Source organism: Lepidochelys kempii, chromosome 5, assembly GCF_965140265.1.
Source record: "Lepidochelys kempii isolate rLepKem1 chromosome 5, rLepKem1.hap2, whole genome shotgun sequence".
NCBI classification, from domain to species: domain Eukaryota; kingdom Metazoa; phylum Chordata; order Testudines; family Cheloniidae; genus Lepidochelys; species Lepidochelys kempii.
This window is the reverse complement of record NC_133260.1, coordinates 68,440,446-68,462,869: the sequence shown is the minus strand read 5'-3', so window position 1 is coordinate 68,462,869 and position 22,424 is coordinate 68,440,446. Positions and strand designations below refer to the sequence as shown.

At 39.1% G+C, this 22,424-nt stretch overlaps 1 protein-coding gene across 1 annotated transcript in view; it reads left to right on the top strand.

Annotated features, from left to right (window-relative positions):
* EFNA5 (ephrin A5) overlaps positions 1-22,424 on the top strand; it is a 287,981-nt gene that overhangs the window by 149,628 nt on the left and 115,929 nt on the right. The gene's annotated exons all lie outside the window — the stretch shown is intronic.

The following is a 22,424-nucleotide window of genomic DNA, read 5'->3' as shown; positions in this document are numbered from 1 at the left end:
CAGCTGTGTGAGGAAGCTAGTCTTTGTTCATACTTCTCAAACCTATTATGCTTTTTCAGGTACAAATATTTTATCATACACGGTATATGCTTTTCAAGTGTGTATTAATATTTCGGTTTCAATTCAAAATTCCAACTACTGACTAAATTGGCAACACTACATATAACTAGTTGACCACTGGGGGGAATGTTGGGGAAATTCGGGGTAGGGGATGTATGCACCCTCTGGGGGAGAGGCTGTAGGGTAATCCCTGGTCAGGAAACCAGCTGCTCAGTAAAATCCTACAGAAGGTTTTCAGTGTAGATTCTGCAAGTTTATGAAAACAGCATTTATTAAAACATGCGAAGAAAAAGGGCCAGACTTAGAGAGAGGGGAGAAGAAAGAGACTCCTCCCCTCAGGAGCAAACTCTGTCCTCTTCCAACACACTTTACTGTGGGTCCAGTTACAATAAGGATTCTTTATGGAACAAAGTAGGGAGAGATCTACAGCACTAAGAAATGTCTGACTGATTCCACAGCTAAAGAAAAGGAGATTTCAGTCTCCTCAAGAAAAGGGATGTGTCCCCTTTAAATACCTAGTTATCACAGATTTAAAGTTTGGCAGAGATAAAACCAGTGGACCCATACTGTGGATCCTGTCCTTTTGAACAGCCAGAGGCCCCAATAGCCTTGTTGGTAGAGCCACATGTTATAAATACGATTACATTTCATAGGTATTCTCCTAATAAGAAACTTCAGATTAATAGACTTTGTGTTTTATTTGCAAGAACATAATTGAGAAATTTCAGGTTGATCATCTGTATCTAGGATGGCTAAGCCCTGAACAGGAGAATAGAAGGTTTTGGGTCATCTGGTTCCATCTTTTTGGCTTCCATGCAGGTGACATAAGCTTGCTAACCTTGCAGATTTATAAAGGTAGAAGGGAGGTGAGATTACTCAAAGCAAAACTTGTGGATGTTGAAAGGGATATTTTGGGTGTGTTTTTGACTTAGCATGTTATGGGAAACTCAGTTTTGTGTCATAGCTAGGATTTAAGTTGAAAATAACTTTCCCATCTAGATGCTGTGATCAGGTGGATGGATGCATAGGTTTGGGGTTTTCCTAACAACATTAACATTTCTAAATAGATTTTTCACATGATCTGCAATTTAGGCACAATATGTTTTAGGATTTGGAATATACATGTCTTGAAACTTGACTTAAATATTTTAACACTTTTTGTTGTTGTTTTATGAAAATAATAGAACTTCCATCATGGTCTCTCATTTTTACTCTCTTCTGTTAAGCTTTTGAATGTGTGTTTTGTGCTACACATTGTATACACAGTATATTGCATAAATGCATATCTGGGGTAGGACAGTTACATTTTCTCAGTAAAACATATGAGATATAGAATCATTCCCCAAAGTTTCCAAGTTGAAGTAGAGTCACATTTCAAAAATTTACCTCTCTGCACCTAAGATAAATGTTTTTTTTCTAAAAGTAAACAATGAATACTATATACAAATGTATTTGTTGAGTACTGAATATATTCCAGAGTAGTTCACTTTGCTCTTGAAAGATTTACTTGAATATTCCCCTTGTAATACTGAGACCATTGCTATCTGTTTTCTAGCTCTTTTTTTGCATTTACTTAGCTGTGCTTGTCTTTTACTGTTAATATCACGACAGCTCATAGTAATTTGAATTAAAGATATACAACTTCTTTTTCTTTTACACAGAAAGTCTTAAGGTAGCTGTAACTGTATGATAAACTTGGAGCATGTATTATAGCAACACCTTTAAGTACAGGAAACACAAAGAGTTTGCCAGAGTTTCAACATAAACTCTTGTTTTCAGGATTATTTTTAACTCCATCATAAAAACTTGTTCTTGGTATAGGAGCAGTTTCTTTTATCACGACTAAAAAAAGATGTGGCTGGATTTTTTAGGTATGTTAGTGTTTTTTTGGTTTTTTTTTACTCCTGAAATTTTGTTTAAAATGGAGGAGGAAAGTATTGTATGTTTGTGATGGGTTTTTTCTTTTTGATTTTATTTAAACATATATATTCTTTTTCTTCTTTTCATCCCAAAGAATTTTTACTGGCAGGGGGAGCAATTCAGCATCGCCATTTTTTCCTGCTTGTTCCTCCATTAAGCCCAGCTTGGTCATGTCCCCGTGTACAAACTCACACCATCTATTGGTGGTTGGACTCTAGGTCAGACAGACATTGGTTATGTTTGTATAATTTTCTTTGATATCCTGTCATCTGTTTGTTTTCTGCAATGTCCCTGGCATTGTACTCTTTTTGACGAGACAATCCCATACCTTGATTTCACATCCTATTCTTCTTTGTCTTAAAATCATTCCACTTTAAGCCTGCCATCTTTCACATAAATCTCATCTCTACTTCCTCCAGCCTTCTGATGTCTTAACAGCAGGGACGTACTGGCCGCCGCTTCCCACAGTTCCCATTGGCTGGAAACGGCTAATCGTGGTCATCGTCAGCAAAATGTCTTGTGGCCTGCAATCAGATTACCCTGATTGGCCACATGCGGCCCGCCAGCTGCAGGTTACCCACCACAGTGCTAGATGAACAGGGCAGTTTACAAGGCAGAAGGGATATTAGCACTGAACCACCATCAGAATTGAAAACAGAAAGAGCAGTGAAGCAGTTAAAAGGGGGAATGTACATATTGACAAATGTTTTGCTCAGAACTAATGTGTTATCACATTTGGTATATAACAACAAAAAACAAACAAAAAAACCCAGGAGTGATTTAAAGGCTTTAAAACCATCTGTGTGTACATTTATTTATTTTTAAATCCATAGCTTCAGTTATTTGCATTAGGCAGGCTTAGTGCACATGCATGGGTGCCAAACTGACTTAATAGATTGTAATTACTCCAAAGGAGCATTCACAGTCCATCAAGGCAGTAATCTTTGACCTAGATATTTACATGACCGAAACAATAACTGAAGGAATTGGGGAAGGCAAGCACTCACTTGTGCTTAAATAAGGTATTGCTCAAATGAGCATGCTAACTCCAAAGGAACAAATGTCGTTAATCGCTTTGGACACAATCCTGAAAGGTACTGAGCACTTCTTGAGATGTCTTGAGGACCCATTGGCATCCAGTGAAATAAAGTAAATACTTTGTGATAAATGGAACTAGATAAGTATCACACAGGGTTTTTGTTAAAACAGATTAAAGGAATTAGCTTTCAGTGGGCTTTCAAAGGTGTCACTAATAGCATAAGCTGAAGGTCATAGGATTGCACAGGTGTGGTAATAATACCTAATAATAATGCCTAATTTAGTGTCACTTTGCAGTAGTACAACCATGCAGCTCTACCTTGAGAAGTAACTGTAACAGTGACTTTGGTGGGATTCCATCTTTATTGTCTCTCAGTGACTTCCACATCAAATATGTTCAGTTTACAAGTCAAAACATGGTTGGTTCGGTTTTGTAACTATTTTCCTTGCAAACTCTGCCTGATCCACTGAGGATCGAACAGGGATTAAACGATTACTCCATCCTTTGCAACAATAAAGCTTCTGCAGGCCAAATTAGGCCCACAGTTAACACTCTTGCAATCCAACTGCCTTCTTATTATGCCTAGTATATCTGTGCAAGTCCACACCTGCCCTTCTAACAGGTACAATTTACTAAACACTCCTATGGATGAAAATGATTAGATGGAATCTTCTTTTCATTACTTTTCTCAACTGTTTTGGCTCTGCAGGGCTAACAGGAATAAAAAGCAGTAAAAGCTAATTTTTGTCACTAAAGTCCACAGATATGACTGAATGCACACAGAAAACAGATTCGACAGCCAAGAAGCTGCCATTTTTACCCAAATTCTATTAATATTAAGGATATGGCTTGACTAGGGAAAAGCTTGTTTTGCCTTGAAACTTGACTGTTTTCTTCTTCTTTACTTCTATTGCCTTCTGCTTAACATTGCTATTAGCAAATAGTAACAGGGCACAATTCCAAACTTAAATGTTGCTTTCAACAAAACAGACATAACTTCAAATTAATGATGCTTTCAAGACCTATAGAGCCTCCAATCCATTACTGTAAATATGTGTTACTATGCTTGTAAAGGCCTATTCAATTTTAATGGGATTTTTTTATATTCTTAATGGTGTAGAATACTGGTACTTTGAAACAGTCATGAGGTAAAGATGATTAAAAAGTGTATATCTTATATTAAGCAGGGTATTTCCTGAGAGGGAAAAACACTAGTAGGAGGTAAGAGCCTTAATTGGCATGTGGCTTAAGATTCACTTAATAGAAGTATGTATCCTGAACGCCTATGCAATAAGCAACGTAAGTATAAATAAGCAACTTCAATGCAGATACGATTTTACATGACAACCTTACGAACAGCCATCCTGTGGTGCACTTTGAGTTAGCACCTCTTATCTACCACGCAGGTTCCCAATTCAGTTTAAATTCAGGCAAAGCCAGTAATTCTATTTGTTTTGGGTAGATTTATCAAGCTGTTCCTGGTTACACCTTAGCTGTGGACCATCTGTTGACAGTGCATCTTTCTGTGAAGTAGTTTCTGCAGGCGATGAATGGGAAAAGTATTGGAGCACCAATGCTATAAGAAAGCAGATGCATGCTATCATAGAGCATCCTTCCCGCCTTTCAATCTGCCAGGTCCCTGTATTGATGGAGTGTTGTATGCCTGCAAGCTAGTCTGTCCTAAGGCAATGAGAAGTGCTCTCTTAGGGCCCATTCATCAAGTATTTCTGCTGGTGTTCGATGGACAGGAATTATGAATGCATAGTTTAATACAAGAACAGAAAACATGGTCTGATTTTTCTTTGCTCTTCCCTATCTTATACTTGAACCACATATGCATGTTTTTCAACAGTGAACTGTTAAAAGATTTGGTATTAGAAACAACAGGGTACAGTAAATCCCAAAGTTCCAGGAATGGATGATTTTTAATTTTGTTTCCACAACTGCCAGTTTATCAAATCAAATCAAAAGACGCTAGACCAGTACACTATCTTAGGGGACCATTTTTGAGTCTGACCTTGGCATGTTGGAGAATGTCTAAATGATTGGGTTTTTTTATGTTATAGCTATTAAAATCATGACTAAGGTTGGTACTATATTTTCAGTTCACCGCAGGCAGCAGCTTCCTATTGCAGGAAGATTCAGAAGATGGCATTTGTGAAATAGCATGAACTGCTTCATCCTGTGTTTTGAAACAGTTGGAAGAGAGAGAGATGGACAGATAGTGTGATCGATTGGGTAATGAGTTATCCGTTTAACTCTGTGAACCTAAAAACTGAATAAGATCAGTGAAGTAAAATGACTGGTTATTTTTTTATGGTAGGTGGTGTACAATAGCCCACTGGATACAACTAGCAGTATGCCAGACGGTACAGTTATGAGCCTCACTTAAGGTTTGCTCCTCACTCTGTTCGTATGGAAACAGAATTTACCCATGCAGATAGTGTTAATCTACTCAGATTACAGGTTTGTTGTGGAGTCCTCACTGGAACTATGGTTTCTGTTGGGCAACCATACAATTTGCATAGGCACTTTCATTAGTTCTCATCTTCAGTGAGCCAGGAAAGGTGTGGAAGCTAGATAGGCAGGAAATTGTGTGTCCATCAAAATTTCACATAGTGCACCCACCACTTAAATTTATCCAAAGGTCCATGTATCCTGGTTCAGAGACACATAAGGTAATGAATCACAAAAGTGACAGTTTGTGCTGCTATACGATTCTGAGAATCTTGATGTAGTAATTTCAGCACATGATTAGGTTAATCGTGAATTCACTTTAGTTTTATAACAAAATATAATGATTGCATATTAGATACAAAGTGCAAGAATGTGGCAATGGAATTAAGATTAATGAGCTGTGTTAATTCTTTAAGAAAAAGAAAACAAAAATACAGGGAATTTCTGACCAACCCAGGGCAGTCTGATTTTATTGCAAAGCCGTTTAATGAATATGAGGTTGATTTAATCTGCCATAATGTTTGCACTAAGCTACCAATGCAGTAAATGTATTGTATGTGAGCTCTGATAGTGCAGCACGGTAGCAGATCAGTGAAAACTATAAGTCCATACAAAACCATACATGTAGGGACATACTGCAGGTGATGCTGGGAAGAGGGTTTACCTTAGAGCTGGTAATCTGTTAGCTTCTAGTAGCCAGTGATTCAGAAAATAAACCCTGGGCTTCAAATAGGATTATTTTGTATTATTTGTATAACAGTAACAGGAGGCCCAAAGGAGGATTGACGGTCCACTTTGGCAGGAAACCGTGCTTGCCCTGAAGTGTTTCTGATCTGAATAAACAAGATGGGCAAAGGATCAGAGGGAAAACAGAGGTACAGAGAGGTGAAGTGGTATGCCCAAGGTCACAGAGCATGTCCGTGGCTGAACTAGGAATAGAATCAGCATCTCCTGACTCCCAATCTAGCGGCCTAGATCATGCCGTTTGCCTGCCAGACTGCCCCTTTGAAAAACAGGCATGTAATCCAAGTCTTAGGGATTTTCCTTTTCCAAGTCTTTTCCTTTCTTCACTGTATGCACTAGATTTTCACTGGACTGCTACCAACTGATCACAAAGCAAAAACTGTGTGTGTGTGAGTGTCAGTCTGGTTCCCTCCTATATGTGCTGGGCCTAGGGTGACCAGACAGCAAGCGTGAAAAATCGGGATGGGGGTGGGGAGTAATAGGAGCCTATATAAGAAAAACACCCCAAAATTGGAACTGTCCCTATAAAATAGGGACATCTGGTCACCCTAGCTGGGCCCAATTCTTCTCCCACTGGTAAAAAAAAAAAAAAATCACACCGAGTTCAGGAGGAGCAGGACTGTGCCCATTGTGTGTTTAAGTCTCGGGTTTATGTTCAAACTGAGGTAATGGCCCTCATGCAATAATGCTGGGCAGTCTTTACGGAGACTTCAGTAGGCAATAATCTACATGATAAAACCATCTGAATAATTTTGTACACTCAATAGTGCTTGAACAGCATCTGAAGAAATTGGTCTTTCCAGGTCATGGCTGCTGGCTGTTTATAGGGGAGCTTCATAAGCAGTGCATTCCTGTGTATCTGGTTTGGTGATGCATGAGGAACTGTTTTCAGTCTTATTTTTGATATTATAATGTCAGGGTTGTAGAGCACAACAAAGCACCTTATCTTGACATATTCAAAGATCGCAGTTGTGAAGTTCTCTTCAAGTGCTTAACTGTTCAACTTATTGTAAACAAACAGTTCTTGTGTTACTGTTTCCTGTCTGTGATGACATTTCCTGTCGGTGAAGTGTATTGGCTTTAGGCTTTACAACTGACAGTGTCCCTTTTTAATGATACAAAAATTGAAAAGAGAAAACATTTTTAAAAGGTTGTTTTTAGGCTTTTCTGATGTTGCACATTGTAATGCAAAGACAAGATCGTGGGGCACTTTGTCCAGCAAGAAAATGCAGACTAATAATAAATACTGTTTTTTGGGGTTTTTTTTTATCACAATGGAAAAGATTATACAGGCATCAGCATCCTTTCTCTACATGTTGTAAATGAGAATCTCTTTTTTCTTTCTGCCTCTCTTTTTATTTCTTTCCCACTATGTGGCCATTTTTCAAAGAACCCAAATGAAAACAGAGCTCAAATAGCAGAATACTTGTTTGTGATGAGCTGATACAATAGGAAGGAAGTAATCAGCATCTGTTGATGGGGCCCTGCAGCAGGGGTCAGGCTGCAAAAGTATGGCATTTGGATAAAAAATGAGGCTTTAGTCAGGAGACTGTCACAGTGCCAAGTCACAGCTGCCTTCGAGCTATTGATCAGTGTGATTTCACCAAGCAAATTATTCCTACCAGGATAACTGCAAAGCACAACAGCATTGAGACACTGACTGTGTTTTGTTTATTTAACCTCCCCCCAGATATTCTGTTTGGTTTACCTGCGTTGTGATGTGTGTGTCATTCTCTGCATGGAAAATTGATGCATCTGTGTGGGTAATATTTCCACTGTAAGGCATTCAGATCTTGTTTTCTCACTGTTGCAATAATGCATTACAATAAAAAAGGCTTTTACTGGCAGGAAAAGAGTATGGAAGAAATAAAACTCCCAGTTATGGCAGCTTTAATTAAAAACAACAAAAATGTTTTATTCCTGTTTAGTCATTAGCTGATACCTGGATATTCCTTATACATCTGGGCTAAGACTTTTGCCAGAAGAAATCTAGTTCAGCCATGGCATGAGTGTTTGGGTTTATGATTTTTCATTCACTGCCTGTTAGTTTAAAAAGAGGCGATCACAACTTAGGGTGAAAATATATCAAGATTTTTGTGTCACAAATGGCAAAAAGCAAAGGTGTTGTGCACATATGGAGAAAATGATTCTGTATAAGAGAAGTATAAATGAGAACTGGTAGGTATTAAGTAATTAAGGTGGCTTAAATATGCTTGCCAAATTCCAGCTGTTGACTGAAGATGTATATAGAGTGTTTTGTTTGTTTGTTTTTTAACAAGTTCAACTGGACGTTGATAAGACCTCCCTAATGGACAGCATCATCAACGCTACAAGTAAATGGCAGTTGATGGGTGAAGAACCAAGCTCTCTTTAGTTCCCCAAGTGATTTGCCATGGGATCTAGAGTAATGGCTATCTGTGTGCTACTTCAGTTCAGCAAAGACTCTTATGTATAACCTGTAAATTTATTTCTTAAAGGCAGATTTGATCTTCAGACTGTTATTGAAGGATCCATAGGCTGAAGACACATGCTGGGTAGAAGGTTAAACAGCTGGAGGTGGTGTCTGTGATGCTATCTCTGGGTGCCCAGCACTGAGAATCACCCTGATACCCCCTCTGCTTCCAGGGAAAGCGAGAGACATGCTCTTGCTTAACTGGGTGTCAGCTCCCTGACACCACATTTCTGTTAGCCAACTAAACAGTCTCCTCAGAGTTCTGCCCGCCCGCCCTTCTTTTACTTTTGCAGGTTAACACAAGGTTCACCCCAATCCCAACTGAAAGCATTCTTTGTGGTATCCAGCCCCTGCCACTGGACACTCGCAGTAATTACCTGGTTTGCTGTTCCCAGTGGAACAGTATGCATGCAGTTTGACTGGTACAACTCAGGATCAGGTCCTTCATAACATCACAGCCTGGAACTATATTTATAGTGAAGCAATCATAAGTTTATTATCAAGGGCTAAGATTTGAGTGAGAACAATAACTGTGGGAACAGAATAACAATAACAGTGGGAACAGAAATGGCTACATATAAAACAAAAGTAAAACATGCTTTCTAGAATCTAAACTTAACCTTAACAGGCAAAAATCCTTTTCTAAAGTAGTTTCTCACCTAAAGCAATCTCCCATCATCACCAATCCACATGGCTGGGATCCACTGTTCATGGATGCAAAAAGCAGTGTCCTTTTTGTACCCTCAGTGATGGATGAGCGGTTGCTGTCCCAGTCCCCCAGTTATAGTCCAATAAATCTTTGAGGTGCTGCACCCTGCCCCAAACAAAGCTCTTTTCCCCCTGCGCATCTTCTCTTCTTATTAAATCTTGCAATTCTTCATCTGCATTTAGCTCAGATTGATGATTTTGATGAGACAGTACTCAATTTATAGTTAATCAGATAGATTGATAAACCCTTTGCCAGTTGGCATTGAGGAGCTCTTAGGCTCACAGTGTCTGGTCCAGCAGGAAACCAGATTTTCACTTCTGCTGAGGAGTAACACTTTGATACAAACTATAAAGACTTATTTCCAGTCTATGGAGATAAATTTTAAAATATCACCAGTCCATATATTACACAATGATATTGATAACCAGCATGATCCTGGTTTTCATTTAAGATTTTACATGGCTAAAGACTATGAAAGAAATGTGTTAGATGTAGTGAGTTGGTCAGGCTGATAGGAGTTGCTGTTAGAGTACAGTGACCTCTTCACCAGTTGGTATTTAGTGGCTCTTAGGGTCATAGTGGTCATGACATTTTCTGTGGAGAAACCGACAACACTGAGTCTTAGATCTGACCTTTTCTAGTAGAAGCATAGGTACAATACACGTGCAAAAACTCCAAACAAAACACTAAGCTACTTGTTAACAAGATGGTATTACTGAAAGAATTTGCTCCCAACAATTAGCCTAGTAGATCAATGTCATGTTTCTTGGTGTGTAGTGGACACTATTTCTAAATCTATCGTGATCAGAAACTGAGCACTGGGAAACTACATTTTGGTGTCCGTCACTGCTTGGTTGGTGCACATCTGGAACTAACCACTGGAATTGATACTTTCAGATATAACAGTTCATTATTCTAGGCATGCTGGTGAGTGACGAACCTTCAGTGAACGAACGTTTTAGCACCCACTCATCTTCAGCTGAGAGCTGGTTTTCACAGGAAAATTGACCAGAATGGCTATTGTGGACTAAACTGTTCTGCAGTAGGTATTCTGAAGTTGCTCTATATGTGGGCTATTGTTCTTTAAATTCACATCCTCCCTTATTCTGGAATAACTTCTCCATGTAGACAAGCCCTAGGTAGTTAGAAGTAACTGCTTAGTTTACCTATGCAAATAGGAAGATATTTTGATAAAAATATAACATTTTAGTTAAAAAACTAGAACAGTATAAAATTAACATGGTACACATTAAATTGATTAAAAACTGGCTAACTGTTAGGTCTCAAAATGTAATTGTAAATGGGGAATTGTCATTGAGTGGGCGTGTTTCCAGTGGGGTCTCACAGGGATCAGTGCTTGGCCCTATGCTACTTAATATTTTTATCAATGACCTAGAAGAAAACATAAAATCATCCTGGATAAAGTTTGCAGATGACACACAAATTCGGGGAGTGGCAAATAATGAATATGGCATGTCACTGATTCACAGTGATCTGGATTGCTTGTAAATATGCATTTCAATACAACTAAATGTAAATGTATACATTGAGGAACAAAGAATGCTGGCTGTACTTAGAAGACGGGGGACTCCTATTCTGGGAAGCAGTGACTTTGAAAAAGTTTTGGAGTCTTGGTGGATAAACGGCTGAACATGAGCTGTCAATGTGATGCTGTGGCCAAAACTGCTCATGTGCTCCTGGAAGGCATAAACCAGGGAATCTTGAGTAGGAGAAGAGAGGTTATTTTGTCTTTATATTTGGTACTGGCGCGACTTCTGCTGTAATGCTGTGTCCAGTTCTGGTGCCCACAATTAGAAAGGGATGTTGATAATTGGAGAGGGTTCAGAAAAGAGCAAGGAGAATGATTAAAGGATTATAAAACTTGCTTTATAGGGATAGACTCAAGGAGTTCAATCTATTTGGCTTAACAAAGAAAAAATTAAGGGGTGACTTGATCACAGTCTGTAAGTATCTACATGGGGAACAAATATTTAATAAAGGTCTGTTCAATGTAGCAGAGAAAGATACGGCACGATCCAGTGGCTGGAAGTTGAATCTAGAAAAATTCAGATTGGAATTAAGGGGTACATTTTCAACAGTGAGGGTAGTTAATTGTTGAAACGATTTACAAAGGGTCATGGTAGAGTCTCCATCATAGATGATTTTAAAATCATGATTGGATGTTTTTCTAAAAAAATATGTTCTAGAAATTATTTTGGGGAAGTTATATGGTATTAAGGCCAGGAGCTCAGACTAGATCATCACAATGGTCCCTTTTGGCCTAGAAATCTATGAATACATAAATGTGAGTGCAGGATTTTTCATCCAGGACAGACACTTTAAGTATTGATCCAGGTACAGATTGGATGAGAACTCATAGTTCCCAAGTATAACCATTTGAATAATGCTGGTTGTGAGGACCAAACTAGTGGTTCCCAGACCCCTTTCCATTTAACAATATGTGATGGACAAAGGTGGTGGCAGTAACCAGAAACAAAAGGATCCATGGAGCATTCTCTCTCAAACAATTATATAAAGATTTTCACAGGGGTTGGAAGTCTCTAATTAGAGGCCCATACAGAAATGTTCAAAATATTAAAACTAATTTTAGTTATTAAGAAAATGTGCAATCTAAAATCAGGTGTAAATCTTATAAGATATTAACTGTTCTAATTTGGAAACATTCTGTATTTCTTGCTTTTCCATATCGACAGATTCTTTAAGAGTCAGTACAATTAAAAAACCTCCCTCCTCCCCCCTTTAACATTTTTGGTCTGTTTTGGAGTGTTCATTAGGGTCGGAGGGTTGAGAGTTCATAATAGTGGTCAGTTTGGACAGAGGCATAGCCTATACAGAACGCATATCAGTATGGCCATTGGGAATTAGAAAAATGTTCTCTTATTCCTGATCAATACATTTAGGGCTTGTGTATATGGAAAGTTATTGTGGCATAAGGGCAGTATGAATTTATGCTACTGTAGTTCTACTGGTGTAATTCCCTGGGTGGATGGACACTCTTATTCCAGAATAAGAATAAATTTATTCTAGTTTAGTTTATATTGCTTTGGAAGCAGTTTAAACTGTTTTGGAAAAGGCCTTTTATTCGGAATTAGTGTGTCCACATGGGTAGTTATGCCAGTAGAACTGTGGAGGCATAATTAGATTGGCATACTTTTGCGACTTAATTTCCTTAGTATAATAACCAACCTGGATAAAGAAAGATACAAATTCTGTCACAGCTCTGTGATCTCCACTGTAGAGGTTATTCTCAAATACTCACACTTGAGTCGATCCAAAATAGTACAATATGACAAGTATAACCTGAGCTTTGTAGGGGATTATTGTGTTTCATTAAGTTTTATTAAAGCTGCGAGTGAAGGACTTTATGCTTGAGAGCTATAAAAATTATTCTCCTGCAACCTTGTTCTGTAAAATTGTGGATGCCAGTCTGGATTGCGATTCATATTCACAGTGGGTTGGTTCCATAGGAACAAAGAAGGAGGTGTGGGAATCTGGACTCCAATTACCTCACACATTCTGCTGCTGAGCTCTTTAATTTTTCTTATCAGTAATTCACTTCAGATAACAACCCTGTAGATAAAGTAGGCCTTCAAGGAAAAGGGGGAAAATGGAGGTTTTATTGGCTTTTATCGGTTTACTAAAGAGTGTTTGGTTATAAAACATTAACACAATATTATTCTATCTATAACAAAAAGTAAATGAATAAAAGTAACAATTATAAGCCAGGGCAAATAATGACTAGAATATATTTGCCTTTCCCTGATCACTGGGGGCCTCCAATTTTTTTCTTCTTGTCTCCATGATTGTCTTCATTTACAGCATGTCCACCGAACATGCTAATTACAGTTAACCCCTTTTTCCTTTCACAGCAAGTCAGAGGGACTTGACCTGCTCTCATTCTGATTTGTATTCATTTAATTTTGTACATGTCTTTCCTCTGAGACTGAAGTCTTGTCTTGGGAGAGGAGCATATGAGAGAGTCATTAAATGAAGCCAAGAGGTTCCTATTTGGGACCTGAGGTTATGAGGATCTTTATTATAAGGAAAACCTGCAGTGCTACGTGTGCATTAATTACAATTCTCTGCACGTTGATAGTTTCAAATAAGAGTTCTTACCAAGTTTTTTGTTGTTGCTGTTGTTAGAAAATAATGATTATAGTGATCGTGTAATCTTCCTTTTTCACACCATAAGATGATACTTATAAAAGAGTCGGGGTACTTGGGATGATGAGTGGTGGAAGGATGTAATTAACAAGCAGGTAATTTATTAATTTACAACAGTAGATTTTACAAAGACATTACAGATTTTTAGCAGCAAGGAGACCTGTTTGGCGACATAGTCCAACTTCTTAAATGTGAAGGTTTCTTTTGTATGTTGTGTTCTAGTTTTTTGTCCCACTAAATGATGGACTGCTACATCTTCCCTTTGAAAGTTTGCCATAGTAATAAGTTCTGTTTTTAGGAAGTGTAAAGTGCAGTTGTAGTTTTAAAAAATACACTGTGGAAAAGTGTAATGAATATACTTTTACTCAACAGATTTGTTCCGAGTGTGTACTCTGGGCCATTTTAGCTTATTAAAGTACTTGAAATTTTTCCCCAATTCTGCATTCGCAACCCAAGAATAGAAGAGAGCTGAACTCTGATTCACGCATCATTGACAGAATTCAGAGTAACAGCCGTGTTAGTCTGTATTCGCAAAAAGAAAAGGAGTACTTGTGGCACCTTAGAGACTAACCAATTTATTTGAGCATTGACAGAATTGTTAATTAAATTTCTGAGCCAAATTCTGCTGCCATTTGCATCTGTACAATGTCACTAATGACAATGAGTTGGCACAGGTGTAACTGAGGACAAAATTTCATTTATAGAATCTTTTATTACTGGTGATGATGGCTTAGTTGGAAAGAACACATCTTGATTTCCAGGTTCCAGATTGAGTTGCAGGGCTAGCAGTTAGAAAAGCCACCCTTTTTGCATATAAACTATGCAGATTTGCTCTAGAAGTCATTGAAATACACTAAATCTAGAACTTCATAAGATCATTTTTACAGTCACTTTTTAAAGCACACTTCCTAGATCTAAAAAAAGGAAATTTTAAGTTTGTGTCTTTAGCATTTATTTGAGGGAACTGCTCTAGACAATTGGAAGTGCAATTTTGAAGTGAAACTGTCCAAGCAGAACATTTGTTTGTTTTAAAGAAAATTCTTTCACCTTTCCATTCATATAGATAAGAGATGGCTCATATTGATTTGCACAACATCCTAGAGGAAAGACAGCATATTGGAGCAGAACTACATTACACCACAATTCACATGATGACATGAAGAGGGAAAATTAGTTTCAAAATGGAAACACAGTACCCACTAAATCCCACAAAACCAGGGAGTTGCCTAATGCAGAATAAGTAGAAACCCTAGTATACCCCAACTTTTTCCAGTTGTGCTCAAGATAACAAGGAAATAATTAAAGAGTCTACCATTTTGAATTACAGACCTTCACCAAATTTTAATTTCCTGAAATGATTAGCCCACAGTTTTTCTACTCAAATATTTTTACACTGAATTGGCAATTCTCATTTTCACCTGGTATGTCTGCTCATATGTGTCTGTTCATAATGTCCTTGCCTGCCCAATTTATTGAATTTATTTACTTCTGAGTATTTGATGGTGGAGTGAGAGATTATTTAAAACAAAACTCAAAAGGTTGATCTGTTTATAAGCATTTACTGCATCAGTATGAGTTTTGACTCATAATTAATTTTTAGATGTCTTTGCCAGATCAGAGGTGTCATTTACCAAAGCCACATCTAATACACAAATTGATAGAGTTAGCAGCTAGGCATACAGATGTCCATGTGATTTGTTTACAAAATAAATAAGGGATTATAGCAGCATTTTTTCCATATGGTTATTGATTGGTTGCCTTACATATTTTAGTGCTTTTAAGTAAAGAAAACCATAATTTACTCTTATTGTTTTCTTCACACTGAGATTAAAGATTTTCAGGCCATGCTCTTATTCATGTAAGTAAACATCTGAGGAAACCTGCTTTTAGATTTTTTTTTAATCCTTCCTTACGCCCCTTTACTCACTTTAGATTATATTCCTTTTGTTCATGAGATCTATAGCATCTTCCCAGCTACAGTAATAGCTACTGATCAGTATTCACACATTAGCCCTATATTAATAGACACTGTGAATTCACAGTCCTTCCACCTACAGAGACATGAGGAAGACCAGCCATTTCTAACACAGTGGACTAGCTAAATTTAACAGTATCATTTTAGCCAGAACAATGATTTGTCCTAACATAATATATCTAATTTGTTAGCTTGTGGGCTCTGAGCATTTAAAAAAAATACTCATGTATAAAATCTTGCACTTTTTTCATGATCATGATGATTTTAAAGCTTATGGGTCTCTGTGGCAAAGAGAGAGAAATATTTTATTGAAAGTATCTGTGGGATTGGTTTTAAAGTGTTTTTAAAGATCAAAATATACTTGAAAAGAGAGCCACCGTCATGTGGAAATGTAATACTTCTGCTAATACAGAACCAATAGTTTTCAATCATAAAATAAAAGTTGAATTAAGACTGCGGATGGAAGAAAACAACAATGGAGATAAAGTTTAAATTTCTTTTTAATTTGAAAGTTCTTGCAACATTTTTTCCACCTCCTTAATCCTTGGTGGAAATTGTGTGCTGTGCATGTTTGTTTTTTCCTTTGGGTAAAGCTGCAATAGACTTGAGTTTCTTATTAGTCGAAGGCGTTGGTTGAACACTCATCTGTGTTGTGAACCAACTTGACTAGTAATTAACGTTTTGATGCCCAGAAATATGAAGAATGCAAAACCCAGTGGCATTGCGTTGAGATAAAGCTTCAGCAGGAGAGCTCCTTGCAAACTCTCACAATTAACTTACTTTACAGATTATCTGAGGGTCTGTCGGGTTAAGTTACCTGCATGACTTGGAGACTATTTGACATGTGTATATAACCTCAGTTTAAAAAGAAACTATTCAAAACAAAAGTGTGAAGCCTGAGTGTCTCCTACTGGTGCACAGGATGGAATGATCCCGCTGTGCCTTGGGGAGACGGGCGTTCTCTAGGGCAGGACAAGAAATGTTTATAACTGTCTCCCTCCTTGTGTGTGTAATGGATTCCACTGGGAAGGGCAACTTTATACAACTTCTGGGCCTCTGTGTGAAGGCTGCCCTGGGGATGTGCTGACTTTTGCAAGTGTATCTCAGGGCTGCATTATGTTATGTTCCCCACTATCACAGATAGTTATGGACTTGGATAATAGTAGTAAATAAAATGAGCTGGGAGTGGATTAGTCTCCTATAGGAACCTTTGTCTTTAAAAGGTAATTTCTGGGTTTGGTTTGCATTATAAATTCTCCACTCAGCAATGCTCATTGAAATCTAGAAGCTTGAGCAGACCAGTATCCATCAGGAAGGGAAGAGTGAGTCATGATTGACCACTGGTCTTGTAAAATGTATGCTGATCTGGGAGAACTCCATTTGTCGTGCCTGGATGCAAACTGTCACTGGTTGTAAAATTTGTGCTTCAAAAAAACAGACGGTGTCAAAAACAAGAGAAGACAGAGATAAATTACACATACACAAACAATCTAGCCAGGCTTTGGCTGGTGAGAAAAAAGCATGGAAGTAAGCCAGATATTGACGGAGGTTTTAGGATGCAAACAAAGTAGGTAGATTAAGAGTTACATATCTGCATTAAGCAGGAGCACAGGTTCAATGGGTTCCCTCATGGGGCAATTTAGTCAGAAGACTAGTTGTTGGACTAGAAGTGGTCTGTGTGAAGAGAAGAGAGAGCATGTTTTCTCATACAAGTTTATGTATCATTAAGGATTTCAGGATTTATTTGTAATTTAACTTGAAAGCCATTTTGCACCAACAAAGTGAAATTTAATTTGGACCTTCAGTGGAATTTGTTTTCTGTGGGGAATCTCTTAGGTAAACTGTATTTCAGCTGTATATTCCTCATATATGTTTCCTGCCTAATATAAATTATGCAGCGCTTTTACCTTTAACAGGACACTGATCAGGAATATAAATGGGTAAAAAAAACAAAGCCGAGGAATACAAATATTTTATTCAGAGTATTTAATTTTTATATGTTCATGAATAGTCATGTAGTCCCAGCTCTCTAAGATGAACAAATGATGTTTAAAAGAGTAATATGTTATTTCAATATATTACAAAATGATTCAGCTAGTTGGGGTCACATATTTATTATTCACACTGAGTACTGAGTAGCACTGCTATTTTACAAGTAGTCCCATTAAATCAAATTGCCTAGTAGTATCTTACCTTACAAATAGTCCCATTGACATGATAGGGACTATTTTCAGACTAAAGTGCTACTCAGCTTGAGTAAAGGTGATGGAAACTGGCCCTTAATATTATTTGACCAGTGCTACTCAGAAATATTTTAGATTTTATTAAATGTGGCATTTTCCCAATCTTAGATCAGTCTCCCTAAAAAAGAAAAAAAAAGACTAGTGAAGTTTAGTGAAAAACAAACTTATTTAAAATTCAACTCTGAACATAAGCATGTGCAGAGATTACTTTCTTTAGCACTGTAAAATGAATTCTTCATGTGATCAGGAAAAGAAACAGACTGATCTAAACCCAAATTCGTTATCTGAAAATGCGCTCTAGATCCCAAAACCATACGCATTTCATCAACTCCCGTTTGACCACTGATGCTTGTGTTCTTAAGGCTGATCTTAAAATAAGCAACAAAGGATGCTGGCCATCCTGCCATTGCATGGAAAGGGAATAAACGAATAACTGTAACTCTGAGAATTGTGACATTTCAAAGATGGAAAAGTAGACACAGTGATACCTTTTACTGGACTAGCAAAGAGGTCCAATAAAAGTAGCACATTATCTTGTCTACTTTTTCTTGAGTACTGATGCGACTACAAACATTTTGTGCACTACAAATTTAAATGCTTTTAAATGGATTTTTCTGTTTATCTGTCATTTAAGAAAGTTGAAACATTGTGTAATATATGGACATACCTCAAGGGGTTGCGTTCAAGAAGCTACATCTAGTACACTGTATTTGGAAAATGTATTTGGCTATTTAAACAAATTTATTAGTACTTTCTGTCCTTCATGATGGAGAGGAGAGAGGGTGGGAGAGGGAAGTGAAGGACTCCCCCAAATCCTGGACTTTATGAATTGAAGACAGGAAAGTAGGTAAAGGCATGCAAAGTAGTCAAATACTCTTGTGGCTAAGGGATTAAAGATATGTTAATATAGTTCTGTTTTGTCTTTTTCTGTTTTCAGCTAAAATTAACTGTACTTTCCATAGGAATATAATCAAAGAATCTTCTGTTTTAAAAAAAAACAAGTTTATTTTTGTCAAGGTTCCTCCCCCACTCTGAACTCTAGGGTACAGATGTGGGGACCTGCATGAAAAACCTCCTAAGCTTATCTTTACCAGCTTAGGTCAAAACTTCCCCAAGGTACAAAATATTACCCCCGTTATCCTTGGAATGGCCGCTACCACCACCAAACTAATACTGGTTACTGGGGAAGAGCTGTTTGGACGCGTCCTTCCCCCCAAAATACTTCCCAAAACCTTGCACCCTACTTCCTGGACAAGGTTTGGTAAAAAGCCTCACCAATTCGCCTAGGTGACTACAGACCCAGACCCTTGGATCTTAAGAACAATGAACAATCCTCCCAACACTTGCACTCCCCCTTTCCTGGGAAATGTTGGATAAAAAGCCTCACCAATTTGCATAGGTGACCACAGACCCAAACCCTTGGATCTGAGAACAATGAAAAAGCATTCAGTGTTTTACAAGAAGACTTTTAATAAAAAATAGAAGTAAATAGAAATAAAGAAATCCCCCCTGTAAAATCAGGATGGTAGATATCTTACAGGGTAATTAGATTCAAAAACATAGAGAACCCCTCTAGGCAAAACCTTACGTTACAAAAAAGATACACAGACAGAAATAGTTATTCTATTCAGCACAATTCTTTTCTCAGCCATTTAAAGAAATCATAATCTAACACATACCTAGCTAGATTACTTACTAAAAGTTCTAAGGCTCCATTCCTGTTCTGTCCCTGGCCAAGACGACTACAGACAGACACACAAACCCTTTGTTTCTCTCCCTCCTCCCAGCTTTTGAAAGTATCTTGTCTCCTCATTGGTCATTTTGGTCAGGTGCCAGCGAGGTTACCTTTAGCTTCTTAACCCTTTACAGGTGAGAGGAGCTTTCCCCTGGCCAGGAGGGATTTCAAAGGGGTTTACCCTTCCCTTTATATTTATGACACGCCCCCCAAATCTCAGCTAGGGTGAAACACTGGCTGGGATTTCTTCCTGGAGCTCTAGGAAAACAGAGTTAATAAGACACATGCATCTCTAAATATACTACCAAGTACATAAAGACTAACAATATTTTCCACATCTCAAGGACGATTTTAACCAGTTGATTCTGGGAAACTTTCACGGGAGAGTGCATCAGCCACTTTGTTAGAAGCTCCTGAGATGTGTTGGATGTCGAAATCAAAATCTTGGAGAGCTAAACTCCACCGAAGAAGTTTTCTGTTAGTTTCTTTGACGGTGTGAAGCCACTTTAGTGCAGCATGGTCGGTTTGCAGGTGGAAACGCCGTCCCCAAACATATGGGCGTAGCTTTTCCAGAGCGTAGACAATGGCATAACATTCTTTTTCAGTGACTGACCAGTTGCTTTCCCTCTCAGACAGTTTTTTGCTGAGAAACACTACAGGGTGGAATTCTTGATCAGGTCCTTTCTGCATTAAAACTGCTCCCACACCACGCTCGGATGCATCTGTGGTTACTAGGAACGGTTTGTCAAAGTCTGGGGCCCTTAGTACAGGGTCAGACATGAGTGTCGCTTTAAGCTTGTTAAAGGCCTTCTGACACCTTCCGGTCCACTGAACAGCATTTGGCTGTTTCTTTTTGGTTAGGTCTGTCAGTGGGGCAGCGATTTGGCTGTAGTGCGGTACAAATCGTCTGTAATAACCGGCCAAGCCTAAGAAGGATTGAACCTGTTTCTTTGACTTTGGGACAGGCCACTTTTGGATAGCATCCACTTTGGCCTGTAGGGGGCTGATAGTTCCTTGACCCACCTGGTGTCCAAGGTAAGTCACTCTGTTTAGGCCTATTTGACACTTCTTAGCCTTAACAGTTAGTCCTGCCTCCCTTATGCGCTCAAGGACTTTTTGTAGATGTTCCAGGTGGTCTGCCCAGGAATCTGAAAATATGGCCACATCGTCAAGGTAGGCGACTGCATATTCTCCTAATCCCGCTAGGAGACCATCTACAAGTCTTTGGAAAGTGGCGGGTGCATTTCGCAGCCCGAAAGGGAGTACATTAAATTCATACAGCCCGAGATGTGTGATGAAGGCTGACCTTTCCTTGGCAGATTCATCTAGCGGTACCTGCCAGTACCCCTTGGTTAAGTCCAAGGTAGAGATGAACTGGGCCCTTCCCAGTTTCTCTAATAGTTCATCTGTGCGTGGCATGGGATAGTTGTCTGGGCGAGTTACAGCATTTAGCTTACGGTAGTCCACGCAAAAACGTATTTCCCCATCTGGTTTGGGAACTAGAACCACTGGAGATGCCCATGCACTTTCAGAGGGGCGGATTACACCCATCTGTAACATATCCTGGATCTCCCGTTCTATAGCAGTTTTAGCTTGAGGAGACACCCGGTAAGGGTGGACCCTAATTGGGTGAGCATTACCTGTGTCAATGGAGTGGTATGCCCGTTCAGTCAGTCCTGGGGTGGCTGAGAACGTTGGCGCGTAGCTAGTGCACAGCTCCTGGATCTGCTGTCGCTGCATACGCCCAAGGGTCATGGAGAGGTTCACCTCTTCCACACCACCAGCACATTTCCCTTCGTAGTAAACACCTTCAGGCCACTCAGCGTCGTCTCCTCCCTGGGCTGTAAACTGACAAACCTTTAATTCTCTGGAATAAAAGGGCTTTAGAGAATTAATATGGTACACCTTAGGCTTTCGGTTGGAGGTGGGGAATGCTATGAGATAATTAACAGCTCCCAGGCGCTCCTGGACCACGAATGGCCCTTCCCACGATGCTTCCATTTTATGGGCCTGGAGCGCCTTTAAGACCATGACCTGGTCTCCTACTTTGAAGGAACGCTCTCTGGCATGTTTATCATACCAGGCTTTTTGCTCTTTTTGAGCATCCTGTAAGTTTTCTCTAGCAAGGGCTAAAGAGGTTCGGAGGGTGTTTTGTACGTTGGTTACAAAGTCCAGAATGTTAGTTCCTGGAGAAGGTGTAAATCCCTCCCATTGCTGCTTCACCAACTGCAATGGCCCCTTAACCTCACGGCCATATACAAGTTCAAATGGGGAAAACCCTAAACTGGGATGTGGTACAGCTCTGTAGGCAAAGAGCAACTGCTGCAATACTAGGTCCCAATCATTGGAGTGCTCATTTACGAATTTACGTATCATGGCCCCCAAAGTTCCATTAAACTTCTCCACCATGCCATTTGTTTGATGATGGTAAGGAGTGGCAACCAAGTGATTTACCCCATGAGCTTCCCAAAGGTTTTTCATAGTTCCTGCCAGGAAATTAGTCCCTGCATCTGTGAGGATGTCGGAGGGCCAACCTACCCTGGCAAAAATGTCTGCTAGTGCCTGGCACACACTTTTAGCCCTGGTGTTGCTTAGAGCTACTGCTTCCGGCCATCGGGTGGCAAAATCCATGAAAGTCAGTATGTACTGCTTTCCTCTGGGTGTCTTTTTCGGAAAAGGACCCAGAATATCCACAGCTACTCGCTGAAATGGAACTTCAATGATGGGGAGTGGCTGGAGAGGAGCTTTGACCTGGTCTTGGGGTTTTCCCACTCTTTGGCACACCTCACAAGACTGGACATAGGTAGAAACATCCTTGCCCATTCCCTCCCAGTGGAATGACCCCCCCAAACGGTCTTTGGTCCTGTTCACCCCAGCATGGCCACTAGGGTGATCATGGGCTAAG